The sequence below is a fragment of the Olea europaea genome, unplaced genomic scaffold (genome assembly GCF_002742605.1).
Source record: "Olea europaea var. sylvestris unplaced genomic scaffold, O_europaea_v1 scaffold1067, whole genome shotgun sequence".
NCBI lineage: Eukaryota > Viridiplantae > Streptophyta > Magnoliopsida > Lamiales > Oleaceae > Olea > Olea europaea.
Window position 1 is genome coordinate 172,098 of NW_019228021.1, and position 20,156 is coordinate 192,253.

At 33.3% G+C, this 20,156-nt stretch overlaps 1 long non-coding RNA gene across 3 annotated transcripts; it reads left to right on the forward strand.

Moving 5' to 3' along the window:
• The first annotated feature begins 3,768 nt into the window (after positions 1 to 3,768).
• Positions 3,769 to 10,359, forward strand: LOC111373073. 3 transcript variants are annotated; one of them, XR_002698867.1, is made up of 3 exons: positions 3,769 to 4,019; positions 9,615 to 9,758; positions 10,094 to 10,359. It is a non-coding gene; the product is annotated as an uncharacterized LOC111373073 (long non-coding RNA). The 3 variants fall into 3 exon arrangements; XR_002698866.1 differs by having other exon boundaries at positions 3,784 to 4,019; positions 9,557 to 9,758; XR_002698865.1 differs by lacking the exon at positions 3,769 to 4,019 and having other exon boundaries at positions 9,299 to 9,758.
• The last annotated feature ends 9,797 nt before the right edge of the window (positions 10,360 to 20,156 follow it).

The window sequence follows — 20,156 nt, forward strand, 5'->3', positions numbered from 1 at the left end:
AACAAATTATTTTGGATCTTATTCTTTGTCATATGCATACGTTAATTCAACTAATTTTTTCCCTATTACTGAAGTAATAGTTTATTTATTATACAGTTCAAACCATCTCACAAATACATATATTTCAATTTTAATGTTCAATTGACTATTTCTTATCCTTTCGGAAAAATATCTGAAATAATAATATGATCCAGAACTATCTTTTAGAGGTATCATTTTAACCATGTTGACAAAAGAGAGATTCGGACTTTGAATAAATTTTGTTTTGGTGTTAACTGTAAAACTGAGTAGACATTCATGTAGATGCCATATATACCTCACCTATAGCAAGATAATCATGAAGCAATGGGAGACGAACACCTTGGTACAAATTATCTCATATTTAGTGCTTGATTTTTCAATAATGTTAGATTTATATTATTAGTTAAAAGTTCATTAAAATTTTATTAATAAAACACTATTGATGCTCGTGCGACACCCATGCATTAAGTATTTCGATTATGTAGGTGGTAGAATAACTGGATTTTTGCTTCTAGGTAAATTTTTGTTTAGGAATCATTTTAATAACTTGTATATAAACTAGTGAGGTTAAAGTGTTGGTTAATGTTAAAAATAAGAACATGTAAATTTGAGAGAAATTCATTTATAAACATAAAAGAAATTCCAGTGATAATTTTCAAGCAATCCCTTGTAAACTACATTGGGAGCTTTCTGTCCATGCTTTGGAACAATATTTTCAAAAGAAAACCCATTTGTAGCATATTTCAATTCCTCGCAGCTGAACTCTTTGAAGCTTGGCAATTCATTTTCTTCCCATTTTCTGCAACCAATTTACACAAAACCCGATAATGTAAATTAAAGATACAAAACCCCCTCCAACTAAAACATGATAATTAAATATATCTACATAGATCGAGGATTGAATAACAGAGGGCTCGAGGTTAGAATGCCACCAGCAAAATGAAAATTTGGAGCAACTTGCACCAATTTTAATGGCAACAGAACACAAAGAAACTAAAGCAATTAAAAAACTCGTTCAACAAAACAAATGTAGAAATAACAGTTGATCATAATTGAGGCATTGTATTAAAATGATAGAATGGAAGTTATTATTTAAGCCCTTGTTTGACAACTATTATTTCAAAACTTTTTATTCCACGTACTCATTTTCAATGACACATTAACCTAATAAAAAAATTTGCATGTAAACCTAAATTTTTTTCCTAATTTTTAGCCACACGTTCTCTAAAAATTCACTATTCAAAATAAAGTTCTTACCAAATAATGGCCATCAAACAGGTTCTAAATACAATATAGAATTTTGGTTATCATATTTCAAGACAAGAGCATGCATTATATATGCAAAGAAACAAATAGCAATTGACAATAAAACCATACCAGATAATATTGTAAAAATTGATTTGACTTGTATTTAAACTTACTAACTTTTGACGTCATCTAAAAGGTTCGGAAGAGAGGCATAATGTATTGGTTCGGTATTCTCACTACTTCCTATTAACAAAATTTATCAGAACGAAAATCAGCTGCTATCCAGGAGACAATATTGGGCAGAGACTCCATTAAATATTATAAGCATAAGGTGATAAAAACATGAACCTTGATTCCTACTATCTCGCCAGGCATTTCATCCACAATGGTAATCATAGAGCCTCAAAGTTCAGCCCACTTCTTATACATCTGCATGACTATTGAAGCTTATGAACTTATAATTAGTAAAAAAAGATTGACTTCACCAAATTGATTCAACAAGTGCAATTATATATAGATAATAATACTACTAAAACAAAGTTATCGAGTCGACCAAGAAATAGTAAAAGAATTACACATTTTTAAAAGAACAAAATTCAGTAGCAAATACCTATTGATATTTAAATGCACCTAAATGATGGCCATTAATAAAATTTACCTCTATGAAGCAAGAAGAAGTATCATGCTCCCCAACTTCCAAAGCTTCAAGATCTTTTGCATTGATATTTTTTTCTCCTTGTGTAAGTGAAGCCTTTAGAGATTCCGTTTAATAAGAAGAATAATAATTTAATCTAGCATGCAATTCGTCATCCCCAAAACTTAAACACCTCTAAAATGAATTTTGAATACAGATTACACATAGATTACAAAAAATATTAAAGAAAAGCATTCCATGTGACCCTCCAAAGACCAACTTTTGTATTTCTATTTTCTTGTAGTTAAATTATTATATGAATAAATCTATTGTTAATGATATCCTAAGCACCGATAACATGGCACGCCAATTAATTGGTGAACCATTAAATTCATGGGACCTACCATTAACTTATTCACCAATTAATAATGTGCCATGTTTAAGAAATCATTTCTGTATACACACACACACACACACACACACACAAGCAAATCACATTTTTCAAAGTAACAAACTAAAGTCATTTAATTCAGCAGTAATTTAGGATCAAATACATCACAATGATCCAACTAAGTTTTCCAAGACTTGAATAGAGGAAAATCAAGATTTATGACCCAATTATATGTAAAAAAAAAATAAAATGTTAAGGCATTATTGAAACCGGTTGAAGTTTGGAAAGAATAACGAAATAATATAAATGAGTAGTTTCCTGAGAAAAATAAAAGCATTATGATACTCTATAAACAGAAAAGAAGCATACATGCCTAGAAAGAGAATAGTTGAGGACTCACTGATTCCAATTCTGCATCATTCTCTTCATGTGCAAGTGTTATCATATCAATATGCTAAAGTAGTTCTTGCTCAAATGCATTAACATCTTTCATTTTTACCATAAGCGAACCATGTTCATGGCTTATCTTCCTTGCGTGTACAGCATCATCCCATAGGTCTAGCTTATTCAGCTAGTTGGCTGAAAACCAGTCATTACAAAGAAAAGCACTACTTAAGCATCATTAAGGGCAAGAACCCCGGGTTAGGGTTTGCTCTCAAGTTCCAAGCTCGCACCATCTCCAGTAGAGATATGGCTCATCTTATTAGCCAACCCAAACTTTTCAATGGTAGAAACAAAGTCACAGTCTCCAATGATTGATATCACTCCCTTGTTACTAAGCTCTGCTAATTTCTTAGCTATAGCACGGAAAAGAATAAACAATTCGTGCACTTGATTTCAAATATCCAGGTAAAACACGACAAAAAATAGAATTTATCTACAGTTATGAGTTATCTTGTTATTTATTATACTCGTGTTAGTGTGGAAAAGTTGTCAAATTCAAAAATAGCACTATGATAAAAATCCCTTTTGGCAACATGCAAAAGCCAACATTCATTAATTAAATGTTGCTAAAAGGATCTATTGCAACATTATAATAAGTGAATGTTGTCACTGGTGTTAATAATTGAGATTTAGCAACATTTTTTTAAGTGATTGTTGCTAATGTTGTTTTTTTGCAACACTTATTTAGCATTGCAAATTTTTTTATTTTTGTTAACATTTATGAAATGTTGCAAATGATAAACGTTCCAAAAAGGTCTTTTTTCGCAATGTTTATCAAACATTGTAAAAAGAGAAACCTTTAGCAGCATCTATAAAATGTTGCGAAAGATAAATCTTTTCGTACGTTTATCAAACGCAGCAAAATATTTATCTTTGGCAACATTTGATAAACGATCCGAAAGGCCCAACTTTTTTTTTTAACAATACAAATGCCAAGGCCCAGCCAAAAAGTGAAGCCCGTTGCTTAGCCCAATACCATAATTACCATTCATATGAACGACTTCTATCCATTCCATCCATTCAAATTCAATCCTATTCCATCCACTACTTTCTCGGCCCCCACCGCTGCCTACTCCTTCTAGTTTCAGCTCCGCTGTCTCTGTCTCCTCCTTCCAGAGCCAGACTTCTCATTTTCCATTGCTGCTCGCCTCACCTGCTCTCCATCTCGTCCTGTTTGTTTGATTTGAGCGTCAACGGTTACGGTAGCAGCAAAAGAAGATGCGGTCCTGACCACCTGATGTCGGTGATTCTTCAGCTGCAGTAGAAGAACTGAAGAAGAAGGTGAAGCCCTTAGCCCTGAATCGATTCTCCGAACCTGACACTCATTTTCCCTTATTTAATTTTTGTTCTTTTGATTTGCCCTATATTCTGGTTGCTGCTTTAGTAATTAGATGGGCATGTTAAAGGAAACATAACTTGATTTATGCCACTGAATGTTAGAAATTAATAGCTATATAATTTCTTCCCATACATGTGCAAATTAGACTTGATTATAGGACTAGAATAAGGAGTAGAATAAGATCTTGATTGTGTTAGTATTTGTATAAATAGGTTTCTTGCCTTAGTAATATAATCAATACGAAAATTCTACTCAAATACAGAAAACTTTCATAGTATCAGAGCCTTATAATATGGGCACCAGAATTTTGTTTTAAAGCTCCAGTCGACTTCCATGGCAGACATAATAGGAAGCACGGTCTTGAGTAAAAAATGGGACTTTCCCAACCACCAACTTTACCTTCACCATTCCGATCAGCCTGGTGCTATCCTTGTGCCACAACCATTGGTTGAGGACAATTACAGCACATGGAGTCAATCCATGGTTATGGCCTTAACGGTAAAAAACAAGGTCAGGTTCGTAGATGGCTCAATCAAGGAGCCTGATGCGAGCGCTGCGGATGAACTGCAACAATGGAACAGTTGCAACAACTTGGTTAAAACTTGGCTACTGGGATCTATGTCCAAGGAGATTGCCAATAGTGTTATCAATTGCAAGGATGCTAGAATGATGTGGCTTGATTTGCAGGAACGATTCTCACATGTAAACGCCGTCCAATTATTTAATGTGGAGAATGAGATCCATGATTGTGTCCAAGAGAACATGACTGTAGGATCTTACTTCACGAAATTGAAGGGCTTATGGGATGAACGTGACAAATTAGCCACATTAACAGCATGCACCTGTGAATCAGTAAAGGAAATGGCTGCATATATAGAAACACAGAAAACTATGAAATTCCTTATGGGACTTAATGAATCCTATGGAAGTGTTCGAAGCAATGTTCTGTTACAAAATCCATTGCCTACAGTGAACAAAGCATATTCGTTAGTTCTCCGTCATGAGAAAAACTTGGAGGTTACGACAGGGAAAAGCCATAATCAACCGAAAACGGCTGTTTTTGTAGTCAAAAATTCCCATCGTGAACCTAAAGAAAAGGGTGAAAAGAAATGCTTTAAGTGTAACAAAACCATTCACACCACCAAGAATTGTCGTGCCCATCTTAAATGTGATTTTTACGGTTGGAAGGGGCATTCCATCGAGTATTGTAGGAAGAAAAGGGCAGCAGAATCTAAATTTAATACATCGATTTCGAAAGGGAATCAGGCCAAATCTCACTTGACCAATGAGAGGGGGATGAATTTCCCTTTTTCAGCAAATGAGTGCCAGCAGATTCTCAACATGTTGAAAAACAAATCTTCTTTTGCCAATCAAGTGGGTAATTCTCCACTCATGATGAACTATCAGGTAAAACTTTCCCATTAATTTCTAATAGCACAAAAGCTACGTGGATTTTGGACAGTGGATGCACCGATCATATGGTTTGTAATCCTCACTTGCTCACCCATTCAAAACATGTTCATAACCACACTGTGGAATTACCAAATGGTTCCATGGCTCCAGTAACTCACATAGGCAAAGTTGTTTTATCTCCTCACTTAATTCTCGAAAATGTGTTATGTGTACCATATTTTCGATTAAATCTAATTTCTATTAGCAAGTTGGCTTCTCATTCATATTGTGTAACCATTTTTCTAAGCCAAGTTTGTTTCATTTAGGACCTATGCTCGGGGAAGACGATTGGGACAGGAATTGAACGGGAGGGCCTCTACTATCTGGACCGAACCAAGAAAGAATCATGTCATCATATCCAGACATCTAATCCGACCCTTTGGCACCAACGTCTTGGACACCCCTCGAATAAAGTATCTTCATTATTTCATTTTCCTAATTTCACAGTTACATCTTGTGCTACCGATCCATGCTTGATTTGTCCATTAGCCAAACAGACAAGGCTTCCTTTTTCTTCTAGTTCTATTAATTTTACAACGTGTTTTGATTTAATTCATATTGACATTTGGGGTGGTTATAAAATTCCTTCGATTTCTGGCGCTAAGTATTTTCTCACCATTGTTGATGATCACACTCGATGCACTTGGACTTATCTCATGAAACACAAGTCAGACACTAAAAGCCTCCTAATGAAATTTATCAACATTGTTGAAAATCAATTCAATTCCAAAGTCAAAATTATTTGTAGTGACAATGGTGCCAAATTCAAACTCGAAAACTTTTATACGAATAAGGGTATAATCCATCAAACCAGCTGTATCAACACACCACAACAAAATGGCATCGTCGAGCGAAAACATAGACATTTATTAAATATGGCACGAGCTATTCTTATTCAAGCCGATCTTCCTCATCAGTTTTAGGGGGACGCTATTCTTACTTCCTCATATTTAATCAACCGAACACCCACTCCACTCCTTCAAGGAAAAACGCCATATGAGAAATTATTCCACAAAGTTCCAAGTTACTCACATTTACGAGTATTTGGTTGCTTATGTTTCATTTCTACTCATGCACAACACCCTTCAAAGTTTGATGCTCGAGCCTCTCAATGTATTTTCCTTGGCTATCCTTGTGGTCAAAAGGGTTATCGTGTCTTTGATCTAGTTCAAAACGAGGTCATGGTTTCGTGGGATGTTTATTTCTTTGAAACCACATTCCCTTTCAACACTGGTTGCCAACCAGCTACACCTTCCAGTCATCCTGACACATCACAATTCTCTCCTCTCACTAATGCATCCACATTACCATTTGACATACCACCAATGCCACCTCTCGTGCCTTCCTCTCCTTCCACGGAACCACCTCCATCTAAACATGATTCTCCTCATCCAACAAGTCCCAATCCACTCAATTTTCCAATTGACACACTACCAACTCAAACTGCCCCAGACTCTCCTTCCTCACAAAACACAGCAGCCTCAATTCCTTTTTCTCCATAAAATGTTCTCTCTCGTCGTATACATTGACAGACCAAACCGCCTACTTATTTATAGGATTTCACATTGAGACGGCTCTCTCCTCAAAGAATGCTCCATCGTCATCCATGAATGTGGTCCGATCTTCAGGTACAAATCACCCTTTATCTCAATTTTTATCTTATGAAAACCTTTCTCCTGCTCATAGAACTTTTACCTGACAACTCACATTACTTAAAGAGCCTAACAGTTTTTTAGAAGCTGTCCAATCTCCACAGTGGCGTGAGGCCATAGGCAAGAAATAGCAGCTTTACAAGCAAATGGTACTTGGAGTTTAGTCACTTTGCCCTCTCATAAGTGTCCCATTGGATGTAAATGGGTGTATAAAATCAAATTGAGGGCTATTGGACAATCGAGCGGCATAAAGCCCAGTTGGTGGCAAAGGGCTTCAGTCAAGTTGAAGGGATTGATTATAGGGAAACCTTTGCTCCCGTGGCCAAAATGGTGACTGTTCGTACTTTACTCACTGTGGCCGCTTTGCGTGGTTGGCATTTACATCAATTAGATGTTAACAATGTCTTTTTGCTTGGAGATCTTAATGAAGAGGTATACATGTCCTTGCCTCCTAGTTTCGGACAAAAGGGGGAGACTTGTGTTTATAAACTTCACAAATCACTATATGGCTTAAAACAGGCTTCTAGGCAATGGTTTATAAAATTGTCCACTGCACTCAAGTACGCTGGCTTCCACCAATCTCGGTCTGATTATTCTTTATTCGTCCGATGTCGTCAAGGTAGCTTCCTAGCCTTACTTGTATATGTTGATGATGTGATTTTGGCTGGAAACAATCTATAGGATATAGAGAACACCAAGCTCTTCTTGTCCAAGCAATTCAAACTCAACGACTTGGGGCAAGTTAAATATTTCCTTGGCATAAAAGTTGCAAGATCACGACATGGAATTACTTTATCACAGCGCAAATATGCCTTGGAAATCTTGGATGATACTAGATTCTTGGGTGCTAAGCCTTTTCGATTCCCTGTAGAGCAAAATATGTCACTCACACAATCAGATGGAAATCTCTTGGATGGGGCTTCATTATACAGAAGATTGGTTGGGAGGTTAATCTACCTAACCATAACAAGGCCAGATTTGAATTATGCTGTCCATGTATTGAGCCAGTTTATAGACAAACCACGAGAACCACACATGGAGGCGGCTCACAAAGTGCTCAAATATATCAAGCGAACACCAAGACAAGGCATCCTCTTACCATCCACAGGTTCGCTTCAATTGCGAACATTCTGTGATGCAGATTGGGCTCGTTGCAAGGACACACGGAGATCAACTACATGCTATTGTATTCTACTTGGCCAAGCACCAGTTTCTTGGAAGACCAAGAAACAAACTACAGTATCCCGTTCGAGTGCCGAAGCAAAGTATCATGCTATGGCTACCACATGCTGTGAGGTTACATGGTTGAGAAACATTTTGAAGGATTTGAGGGTAAATCACATGCAACCAGTTAGCTTATTTTGTGATAATCAAGCAGCTATGCACATAGCATCGAATCCCGTATTCCATGAGCGAACCAAACACATAGAGATAGACTATCACTTGGTACGTGATAAGATCCAAGAAGGAATGATTCGGACGGCCTATATTCAAACTACAAATCAGCCAACAGATTTATTCACCAAACCCCTAAGCTCCACACAATTCGAAGCCTTACTCAGCAAGTTGGGTGTCATCAACATAAACTCCAACTTGAGGGGGAGTGTTAAAGGAAACACAACTTGATTTATGCCACTGAATATTATAAATTGATAGCTATATAATTTCTTCCCATACATGTGCAAATTAGACTTGATTATAGGAATAGAATAAGGAGTAGAATAAGATCTTGATTGTGTTAGTATTTGTATAAATAGGTGTCTTGCCTTTGTAATATAATCAATACAAAATTTCTACTCAAATACAGAAAACTTTCAGGGCATGATTTGTATTTATATGACAGTATCCTAATTATGTTTTTGATGTTGCTTTAAAGCAGTATCCTGATTATGGCCCGATTGATTTGCCCTATATTCTAGTTGTTGCTTTAAAGTTGTTCAATTTTCTAGTTGCTCTTGTCATTTCCAGTTTTTCAGGGCTTTGTGAGATCCTTATTAGCCATTGGCAAAGCTTGGATATGCTAAAGCTAGTCCGTGTTGCCTTGGCGTAACAATTTTTTTTTTTGACTGTTTGAGATATATTTTGTTTTATTAAATTGGTTGGTGTCTTGTCTGAATTTTGAGGGGGTGATGCTAAAATAAGAATTATACTTCTTTAAATAGCTTATCTTGCTGATGCAATTACAGATTTTCCAAGAATTGTAAAATATAATTTCGGTGACCCTTAAGTTGTTGGATTATGTATTTTCACTAAGTTATCGTCTTGCTGATTTCCATGGTTCCTTAGCGTTTTCTTTTTCATTTTGTGTATTTGATGGATGGAGAGAACATGTTTGGTTCAGCAAGTGTATTAGTTTGAGTTGTTATTCCTATTAGGGTTCTCACATAAAAAAGAAAGGAAGAATTGACATTAAATGAGTAGTAACTGCTGCAGAGAAAGCTTACCAAGAAAAAGCACTAATAGGTGGAATCAGAATTCATGTGTTCTCAAAATCAAAAGGAGATGCTTAAGCTGCTGGTTACTGATATGAAGCCACTTTCTGTTCGGGACATTGTCCACAATGGAGCCACTTTCCAGGTAATGTAGTCTTAGTTTGCTCTATATGATTTTAATGTATCCATGATATCTTACTAATACCTTTTGTAACTCATAGATGTGGTTTAGGATCGGAAAATTGATGTAGTGAGTTCTTAATGATGTTGTAAATCACCTATTCAGTGGTTCTATGCCAACCTTGCTTTACATGTCTGCTAATGTAAATCGAACACTCTCTTACATCTCGCCAATAAATATGAAAAGAGATTAGATCTGACATCTGACCATAAAATTGCAAAAAACATAAATAATATATGATTTGATTGAAATTCAAACACACAGACTTTTTTTTTATTGATTCAATGCTTTTCTTGCAGCTTTGTTGGCCGTCGTGAATTGTGTGGCGAGCAAATCGAAGAGTGCATGAAGGACAATATGATTGAGTATGCCGTTAGAGTATTATCCGGAAGCTTGGTATTGAAAGTGTGGCAATAAGCTCTTCATGCTTAAGCTGTATCAAAATTTTATTCCTAGTTTTGTTTCACTTTGAAGCTCCTTTGTATTTAGGTGGTGTTGTATCACATTCTAATATTCAAGTGTATGGATTCAAAAATTTGTAATGAAATTATCAATTTTTATGCAATTCCAAAATTTGTTAAGGAGTCATTTTCAATTTTGATAGTCAATTTACGTAAATTGCTGTAAAAATTAAAAAACCTACGGCAATGGTCAAAAAATGTTGCGAAATCGTTTTTTGCAACGTCCAAAAAACGTTGTGAATTTTTTTTATTTTTTTGCAACATTCAAAAAATGTTGGGATTTTCGCAACATTTAAAAAACGTTGTGAAAGGATTTTTTGCAACGCTCGAAAAACAAAAAACATAGCTTAAGGATTTTTTTCAACATTTAAAAAATGTTGTCATATCCTTCTATTTTACAATAACATCCAGATTTGCAACATGCGGCTAAACGTTGCAAAAGGTCATTAGCAATGTTTTTTGAACGTTGCAAAAAGATGTTTTTTTTTTTTTTTTTTTGGTAGTGTGCCCATAGGTCCTTCCAACTGACTAATTTCATAGTATCTAGAGCTTTTTTCAAATGACTTGATAGTTTGAAGTCCAATACTAAACCCATCCAGCCATTAGGAATTACGGGTGTTGGAACAACTTGTGAAAATGTTGAGTAACACTTCAATAACTACTCTACAGAATCATCTTGTTGGAAGCTGCAATCATTCCCATCTTTCTCCATATAATTATGTAGTACCAAAGTAAGCAATTTATTGCATTAGCTAGCCAATGAGTTATTTCAGAATTATAGCAAGTCAAATTTATGCTACAAAAAGCACATACCCAAATCAGTTACAAGGCTCATCTAGAGCTCAAAAACATTATCAAAATGCCGTTGAGTGGAAAACCAACCTTGCTATCTTCATTAGCAACAAATTTGTCAGCAACAACATCAGTGGGTAGAAAGAGGGAACCCCTTAGACTTGGCCTTCTCCATAAATGATTTTGCAAAGACTGAGCGTGTCATTTTCCACAAATGAAGATCCCAAGGCATGCCCTTAGGCTTTATAGAAAGTAAAGATCATTCCTCCATCAAGAATGAGTATGTCAACCTTCTCTAACAGTGACACAATCATGCCAATTTTAGTGGATCCCTTTGAGCCGCAAACAATTGTAGTAAATGTATTTTTTTTTTTTGTGGTTTGCAATAGCCCCAACTAAGTAGTCAAGCACGTGCGATTCAAGAAAAATGAAATGTTAGCATCAATAAATGTCCAACAACACAAGTATGAAATTCAACAACCATAATGCTATAAAGATAATAGTATGGTCTAAAACTATCTTGTAGAGATATCATTTTTAACCACGTCGACAGAAGGGAGATTCGGACCTTGGATAAATTTTGTTTTGGTGTTAGTTGTAAAAATAAGTAGTCAATCCTTATATAAATAACATATAAAGATACCTCAACTATAGTGAAATACACATCAACAATGGGAGACGATCACCATTGCACAAATTATCACGCATTTAGTGCTTGAAATTTTCAATAAAGTTAAATTTATATTATTATTATTATTTGTTTAGCCAAAATATATTAATAAAACACTATTGATGCTCATGGGATACCCATGCAATATTTCAATTCTGTATGTAGTAGATTAACTGGATTTTTGCTATTAGGTAATTTTTGTTCATGGGTTACTTTTTATCTATGATAAAGTTTTTTACCTATGAATCAATTTTATACCTTGTATATAAATATTTAATTAGAAGTAATTTTTTACATGCAAACAATCATTTTTCCCTGAAGTGGATATTTTTCTTAATAACAAAATATTATGAATTTGATTCACTTGTCATATGCGTTGTTTAATTCAACTAATTTTTTTCCGTATTATTGAAGTAATGGTTAATATATTATATGTTCTAAACCATCTCACAGATACATGTTTTTCAATCATAATTATGAAAAGGAGACAATCATCACATATTATTTTGATACGTGTATTAATTGTACAAAGCGCTGATGTGTTATCCAACTAGGTTTCAATCCATGCCATTAAGTACTCAACATATTGGCAAACGTAACCTTCACCGTCTTGCCATGTTTTCTCATACTTAAGGCATGCAGGCATTGTTTGACATCTCTCTGGTGTACAAGACACATAAAGGTCCCACATAGTACGTACATCGGGTTGAAATCTACGCAGTGATGACAATAAGCAATTCATTTATATCCTCCTCGGTGGTAGCCTTATAGATTCTGGTGCAAACCCACATAGCAATTGAAACTATGAAACCCACACGAGATTGGATCGCAACCCAAGAAAGTCAATAAATCAAATTTTTGAGTTTGATTCAAGATTATTGAACCAAATAACCAACAATCACCGACAATCTGTTGATCTCTTGATCATAAAAAGAACCAAGACAATTGCAAACTATATCTTGACCTTATGATCACAAAATTCACAAATCTTACTTGAATTGTTGAACGCTACAAAAGAGTATGAATATTGGATAAGTTCAGATAGTTTGAATGCCACAAATATTAAAAATATTTGACAAATTCTGTTCAATTAAGAACAAGATAGAAAGTGAAAAAATTCACATTATGATTAATTTTCAAAAAATTTAATGCATTTATTATACAATGAACGTGCCATTTTATAGGGATAAAATAAATTCCTAATTAAAATAAAAATCTAATTCTAAAGACAAATCCAAATAATCTACAAAACAAATGTGGCTTAAACTAAAATACTACAAATAATGAAAATACCCTTTAAACAAATTAAAAATGCAAAAATAGACCGCTAAACAACCAAAATTGACCACAAAAGTTTGACAAAGTCATTTGACAAACTTGTGGAGAATCGAAAGATATTTCTAGATTATACTCATGGGCAAAAATTCGACAATTGAGCTGAAAGTACATCCAGTGCATTTTTGCATATACTTCGTATTTCTTCCATTCTCTAATTAATTTAGGATCTTCTCTTCTAATTGATCTATACAACTCCGGAACATGTAATGTATCTTTGTTAGTTTTAACCAAAACATTTCACATCATGATTAATTCTCTCAGGTTTCCACCCTAAAGTTGCATTAGAAGCTACTTATATTGTCATATTTTATCAAAAAACACGTGCGATGCACTACGATGCACTTAACATATTTTTAGTGTTCTAAATAACATTATGATTGAATGTTTTCTTCAGGGTGAATTTATATTTTGAGTTACTTATAAAACTTATGAGAATTTTTTTTTTTTTTTTTACTTATGAGTGGTTTTGTTTTTAATTATCAATTAGTTGTTGTTTTTTTTTTCAAGCCATGCATCGAATTTTTTACATAAATGGATTTCAAACGTAATAGCTGAATGCAAGTACAACGAATTACAAATCATTTTCGGATGTATTTGAAAAAGGAGTGAAGATTTCGTGAGATTCTGCTTCTTAAAAAACTCGATTATTGAGGTCTATAGAAGAAATTATTTAGTTGGATGTATAACTTTTTATTCAATTAATTATTTCTCATTCTTTTGGAAAAATATTTGAAATGATAATACGGTCTAAAATTATCTTGGAGAGGTACCCTTTTAAACCATGTCGACGAAACAGAGATTCAGACCTTGGATAAATTTTGTTTTGGTGTTAATTGTAAAAATAAGTAGACATTTTTAGGCTAATGCTTATATAGATACCATATAGATTTACCTCACCTATAGAAAAATATTCATGAAGCAATGGGAAAAGAACAACTTTGCACAAATTTTCTTATATTTAGTGCTTGAGATATTCAATAAAGATAAATTCATATTATTAGTTATTTGTTTAGTCGAATTCTATTAATAAAATAGTATTGATGCTTGCGTGACACCGATGAAGTATATCGACTGTGTAGGTGGTAGAATAACTAGATCTTTGCTTCTAGGTAAATTTTCTGTATGAGTTACTTTTTATCTATTATAATTTTTTTTACCTATGAATCATTTTTATAACTTGTATATAAATATTTAATTAGAAGAACTTTTTTACGTACAAACAATCATTTTCCCCCGATGTGGATATTTTTCTTACTAACAAAATTTTATGAACCTTATTCTCTTGTCATATGCGTATTTTAATTCATCCAATTTTTTTTTTCCATATTATCGAAGTAATGGTTAATTTATTATATGGTTTAAACCATCTCACAAATACATATGTTTCGATCATAACTACTAAAAGGAGATGAGCATCACATATTATTTTAATACATGTATTAAATGCACCAAACGCCGATTAGGATAAAATTCATCCTTGCCCATCTGGGTTTCAATCGATTCCATCTAGTATTGGGAATGTAACATTCACCGTCTTGCCATGTTTACTCGTTCATTGGGCCTGTAGACATTGCTTGACATTTCTCGGGATTCGTAAAAGTTTCCAAATATCATGCTTGTCGGGTTGAAATCTAGATAGTGATGATAACAAACAATTCACTTATATCCTCCCCAATGGTTGTCTTAAAGCTTCTCTGTGGTTTCTGTAGCCTAAAGTTGCATTAGAAGTTTCTTATATCGTCAAATTTTATCAATAAAACTTGTGCGATGCATGTACAACGTACTTGATGTACTTTTAGCAATGTAAATAATGGTATGATTGAATGTTTTCTTTTGGTTGAATTTATATTTTACGAGTTATTTATGAAATAATGATTTTTTACTCATACTTAGGGCCTGTAGATATTGTTTGACATTTCTCTCGTGTACAAGACACATAAAAGGTTCCACATAGCACATACAACGGGTTGAAATCTATGCAGTGATGACAAGAAGCAATTCATTTATATCCTCCGTGGTGGTAGCCTTGCGGCTTCTCTCAGGTTTCTGTAGCCCAAAGTTGAATTAGAAGCTACATATATTGTAAAGTTTTATCAAGAAACCAAGTGTGATGCACGTGCAATGTACTTGATGTATTTTTAGTATTGCAAATAATAGTATGATTGAATGTTTTCTCATGGGTAAATTTATATTTTTTTAGATATTTAGAAAAATTTTAGTTATTAGTCTTTTTTTTTTTTTTAATTATAAACAAGTTTTTTTTAATTTTTAACCCATGTACTAATATTTTTTTACATAAATGGATTTCTCACGTAATAGTGGAATTCACAGACAACGAAGTTACAAACCATATCCGCATGTAATTGAAGGCAAAGAGTGAGACTGCTTCCTGAAAATCATGGTTATAGAGTGCTATAAAAGAAATTATTTAGTTTTGACCGTATAACTCTTTATTCAATTACTTATTTCTCATTCTTTGGGAAAATTATTTAAAATAATAGTATGGTCTAAAACTATCTTGTAGAGGTATCATTTTTAACCACGTCGACAGAAGGGAGATTCGGACCTTGGATAAATTTTGTTTTGGTGTTAGTTGTAAAAATAAGTAGTTAATCCTTATATAAATAACATATAAAGATACCTCAACTATAGTGAAATACACATCAACAACGGGAGACGATCACCATTGCACAAATTATCACGCATTTAGTGCTTGAAATTTTCAATAAAGTTAAATTTATATTATTATTTATTTGTTTAGCCAAAATTTATTAATAAAACACTATTGATGCTCATGGGATACCCATGCAATATTTCAATTCTGTATGTAGTAGATTAACTGGATTTTTGCTATTAGGTAAATTTTTGTTCATGGGTTACTTTTTATCTATGGTAAAGTTTTTTACCTATGAATCAATTTTATACCTTGTATATAAATATTTAATTAGAAGTAATTTTTTACATGCAAACAATCATTTTTCCCTGAAGTGGATATTTTTCTAACTAACAAAATATTATGAATCTGACTCACTTGTCATATGCGTTGTTTAACTCAACTAATTTTTTTCTGTATTATTTAAGTAATGGTTAATATATTATATGGTTTAAACCATCTCACAGATACATGTGTTTCAATCATAATTATGAAAAGGAGACAATCATCACATATTTTTTTGATACGTGTATTAATTGTACAAAACGCGGATGTTTTATCCAAGTGGGTTTCAATCCATACCATCAAGTACTCAACATATTGGCAAACGTAACCTTCACCGTCTTGCCATGTTTTCTCATACTTAAGGCATTCAGGCATGGTTTGACATTTCTCTAGTGTACAAGACACATAAAGGTTCCACATAACACGTACATCGGGTTGAAATCTACGCAGTGATGACAATAAGCAATTCATTTATATCCTCCCCAGATGTAGCCTTATAGATTCTGATACAAATCCACGTAGCAATTGAAGCTACGAAACCCACACGAGATTGGATCGCAACCCAAGAAAGTCAATAAATCAAAATTTTGAGTTTGATTCAAGATTATTGAACCAAGTAACCAACAATCACCGACAATCTGTTGACCTCTTGATCATAAGACTCGAAAACCTCACCCTGATTGTTTGAAAGCTCGACCAAATAAATTATTGAATCAAAGAACTAAAACAATCGCAAACAATATCTTGACCCTATGATCACAAAATTTACAAATCTTTCTTGAATTGTTGAACACTACAAAGAGTATGAATATTTGATAAGTTCATATAGTTTGAATGCCACAAATATTAAAAATATTTGACAAATTCTGTTCAATTAAGAACAAGACAGAAAGTGAAAAAAATTCACATTATGATTAATTTTCAAAAAATTTAATGCCTTTATTATACAATGAACGTGCCTTTTTATAAGGATAAAATAAACTCCTAATCAAAATAAAACTCTAATTCTAAAGAGAAATCCAAATAATCTACAAAACAAATCTGGCTTAAACTAAAATACTACAAATAACGAAAATACCCTTTAAACAAATTCAAAATGCAAAAATAGACCGCTAAACAACCAAAATTGACCCCAAAAGTTTGACAAAGTCGTTTGACAAACTTGTGGAGAATCAAAAGATATTTCTAGATTGTACTCATGGATGAAAATTCGACAATTGAGCTGAAAGTACATCCCATGCATTTTTGCATATACTTCATATTTCATCCATTCTCTAATTAATTTAGGATCTTCTCTTCTAATTGATCTATACAACTCCGGAACATGCAATGTATCTTTGTTAGTTTTAACTAAAACATTTCACATCATGATTAATTCTCTCAGGTTTCCACCCTAAAGTTGCATTAGAAGCTACTTATATTGTCATATTTTATCAAAAAACACGTGCGATGCACTACGATGTACTTGATGTATTTTTAGTGTTCTAAATAACATTATGATTGAATGTTTTCTTCAGGGAAATTTATATTTTGAGTTATTTATAAAACTTATGAGAATTTTTTTTACTTATGAGTTGTTTTGTTTTTAATTATCAATTAGCTTCTTTTTTTTTTTTTTTAATTTTCAATCCATGAATCGAATTTTTTACATAAATGGATTTCAAACGTAATAGTGGAATGCAAGTAAAACAAATTACAAATCATTTTCGGATGTATTTGAAAAAGGAGTGAAGATTTCGTGAGATTCTGCTTCTTAAAAAACTTGATTATTGAGGTCTATAGAAGAAATTATTTAGTTGGATGTATAACTTTTTATTCGATTAATTATTTCTCAATCTTTTGGAAAAATATTTGAAATGATAATACAGTCTAAAACTATCTTGGAGAGGTATCATTTTAAACCATGTTGACGAAACAGAGATTCAGACCTTGGATAATTTTATTTTTTTATGTTAATTGTAAAAATAAGTAGACATTTTTAGGTTAATCCTTATACAGCTACCATATAGATTTACCTCACCTATAGCAAAATACTCATGAAGTAATGGGAAAAGAACAACTTTGCACAAATTATCTCGTATATAGTGCTTGAGATATTCAATAAAGATATATTCATATTATTAGTTATTTGTTTAGTCGAATTCTATTAATAAAATAGTATTGATGCTTGTGTGACACCGATGAAGTATTTTGACTGTGTAGGTGGTAGAATAACCAGATCTTTGCTTCTAGGTAAATTTTCTATATGGGTTACTTTTTATCTATTATAAATTTTTTTACCTATGAATCATTTTTATAACTTGTATATAAATATTTAATTAGAAGAACTTTTTTACATACAAATTACAATCGTTTTCCCCCGATGTGGATATTTTTCTTACTAACAAAATTTTATGAATCTTATTCTCTTGTCATATGCATATTTTAATTCATCCAATTTTTTTTCCATATTATCGAAGTAATGGTTAATTTATTATATGCTTTAAACCATCTCACAAATACATATGTTTCGATCATAACTACTAAAAGGAGATGAGCATCACATATTATTTTAATACATGTATTAAATGTACCAAACGCCGATTAGGATAAAATTCATCCTTATCCAACTAGGTTTCAATCGATCCCATCTAGTATTGGGAATGTAACATTCACCGTCTTGCCATATTTACTCATTCATAGGGCCTGTAGACATTGTTTGACATTTCTCAGGATTCGTAAAAGTTTCCAACTATCGTGTTTGTCGGGTTGAAATCTAGATAGTGATAACAACAAGCAATTCACTTATATCCTCCCCAGTGGTTTTCTTAAAGCTTCTTTGTGGTTTCAGTAGCCTAAAGTGTAGGAAAATTTATTGCTTTAAATCACCGGATCTTTCATGTTAAATCATCAAAAAATACATAAATATGACGAAAGCGTACCTAAATCAGATATAGTTAATGCAATAATGAATTTCGCGATATAGTCTTCCAAATCTACACGCAATCTCCTTTTCCTCTTTGTGATGGGATGCAGAAGAGAATGAATAATACATATGTATAATTTGGGGATCATAATCGTATTTATATAGTGACGCCCTTTGACCTAATTCGGCCCATCATAGAATTAGGACTTGGGCTCGGTCTCTACACATATGTAAACCCACACTTAAATTGAATACATTAAAGCCCAAAACCGAAGCCTTATTAGATTACTTTAATTGGACTTAACTGACTTTGATAGCCTTTAATTTAACACAATTATTCACATATATAAGCCCATCGATGGATTAAAAAATCCTTACAATCTCCCACTTGGGCCATATGTATCACCATATAATTGTGCATTAAACATAATCTTATGAGTACTCAGAATTTTGCTATCATTACTGAATGCATCCCTAAAACAATCTCATCCATCAATTATATCAACATAGGATTAAAGCAGCTTTCGCTACTTTCATGTAGCTAAACCCATCAATTGTCATGTATATCGATACAGCCAAATGACATAGATCAAGCATGGATGTATAACATGAAAATTACATGTGATGTGATCTGTAACATGCCGATTTCCAACTGGTCCACATTAATACCTTAGTGACATCATTTTAAATAAGTTCAGAGATAATGAACCAAATAACTTTATAACTGAAAATAATTTTAACCTTAAACCGTATCCAAAATAACAGTACATTTGTCCAATACGAAAAGCAAAAATACAAACTCGCACTGAAACTTGGTATCTTTAAGAGACATTAGACCCATATGAGCAGTGTGCTCATGAAAGACTTTGGGTATTAATCCCTTAGCAAGTGGATCGCAACCATGGCGTTTGTCCCAATATGCTCTATTGACACCTGTTCACTCTGAACACTTTCTTTAATAGTCAGTAACTTGAGCTCTATATGTTTTAACTTTGTTGAGCTCTTGTTGTTATTGGAATACAGTACTGCTGATTTATTGTCACAAAATATCTTAAGCGATCTTCCTATATTGTCCACAATGCGCAGCCCAGTGACAAAATTACGCAGCCATATTCCATGATTTGATGCCTCATAATATGCTATAAATTCCGCTGCCATGGTGGACATAGCTATGAGTGTCTGCTTAGCGGGGATAGAAACTCAATCATTGTCAATGGCAATTGGAAGAATTTCAACATATTCTTCCTCAAAGACAAAG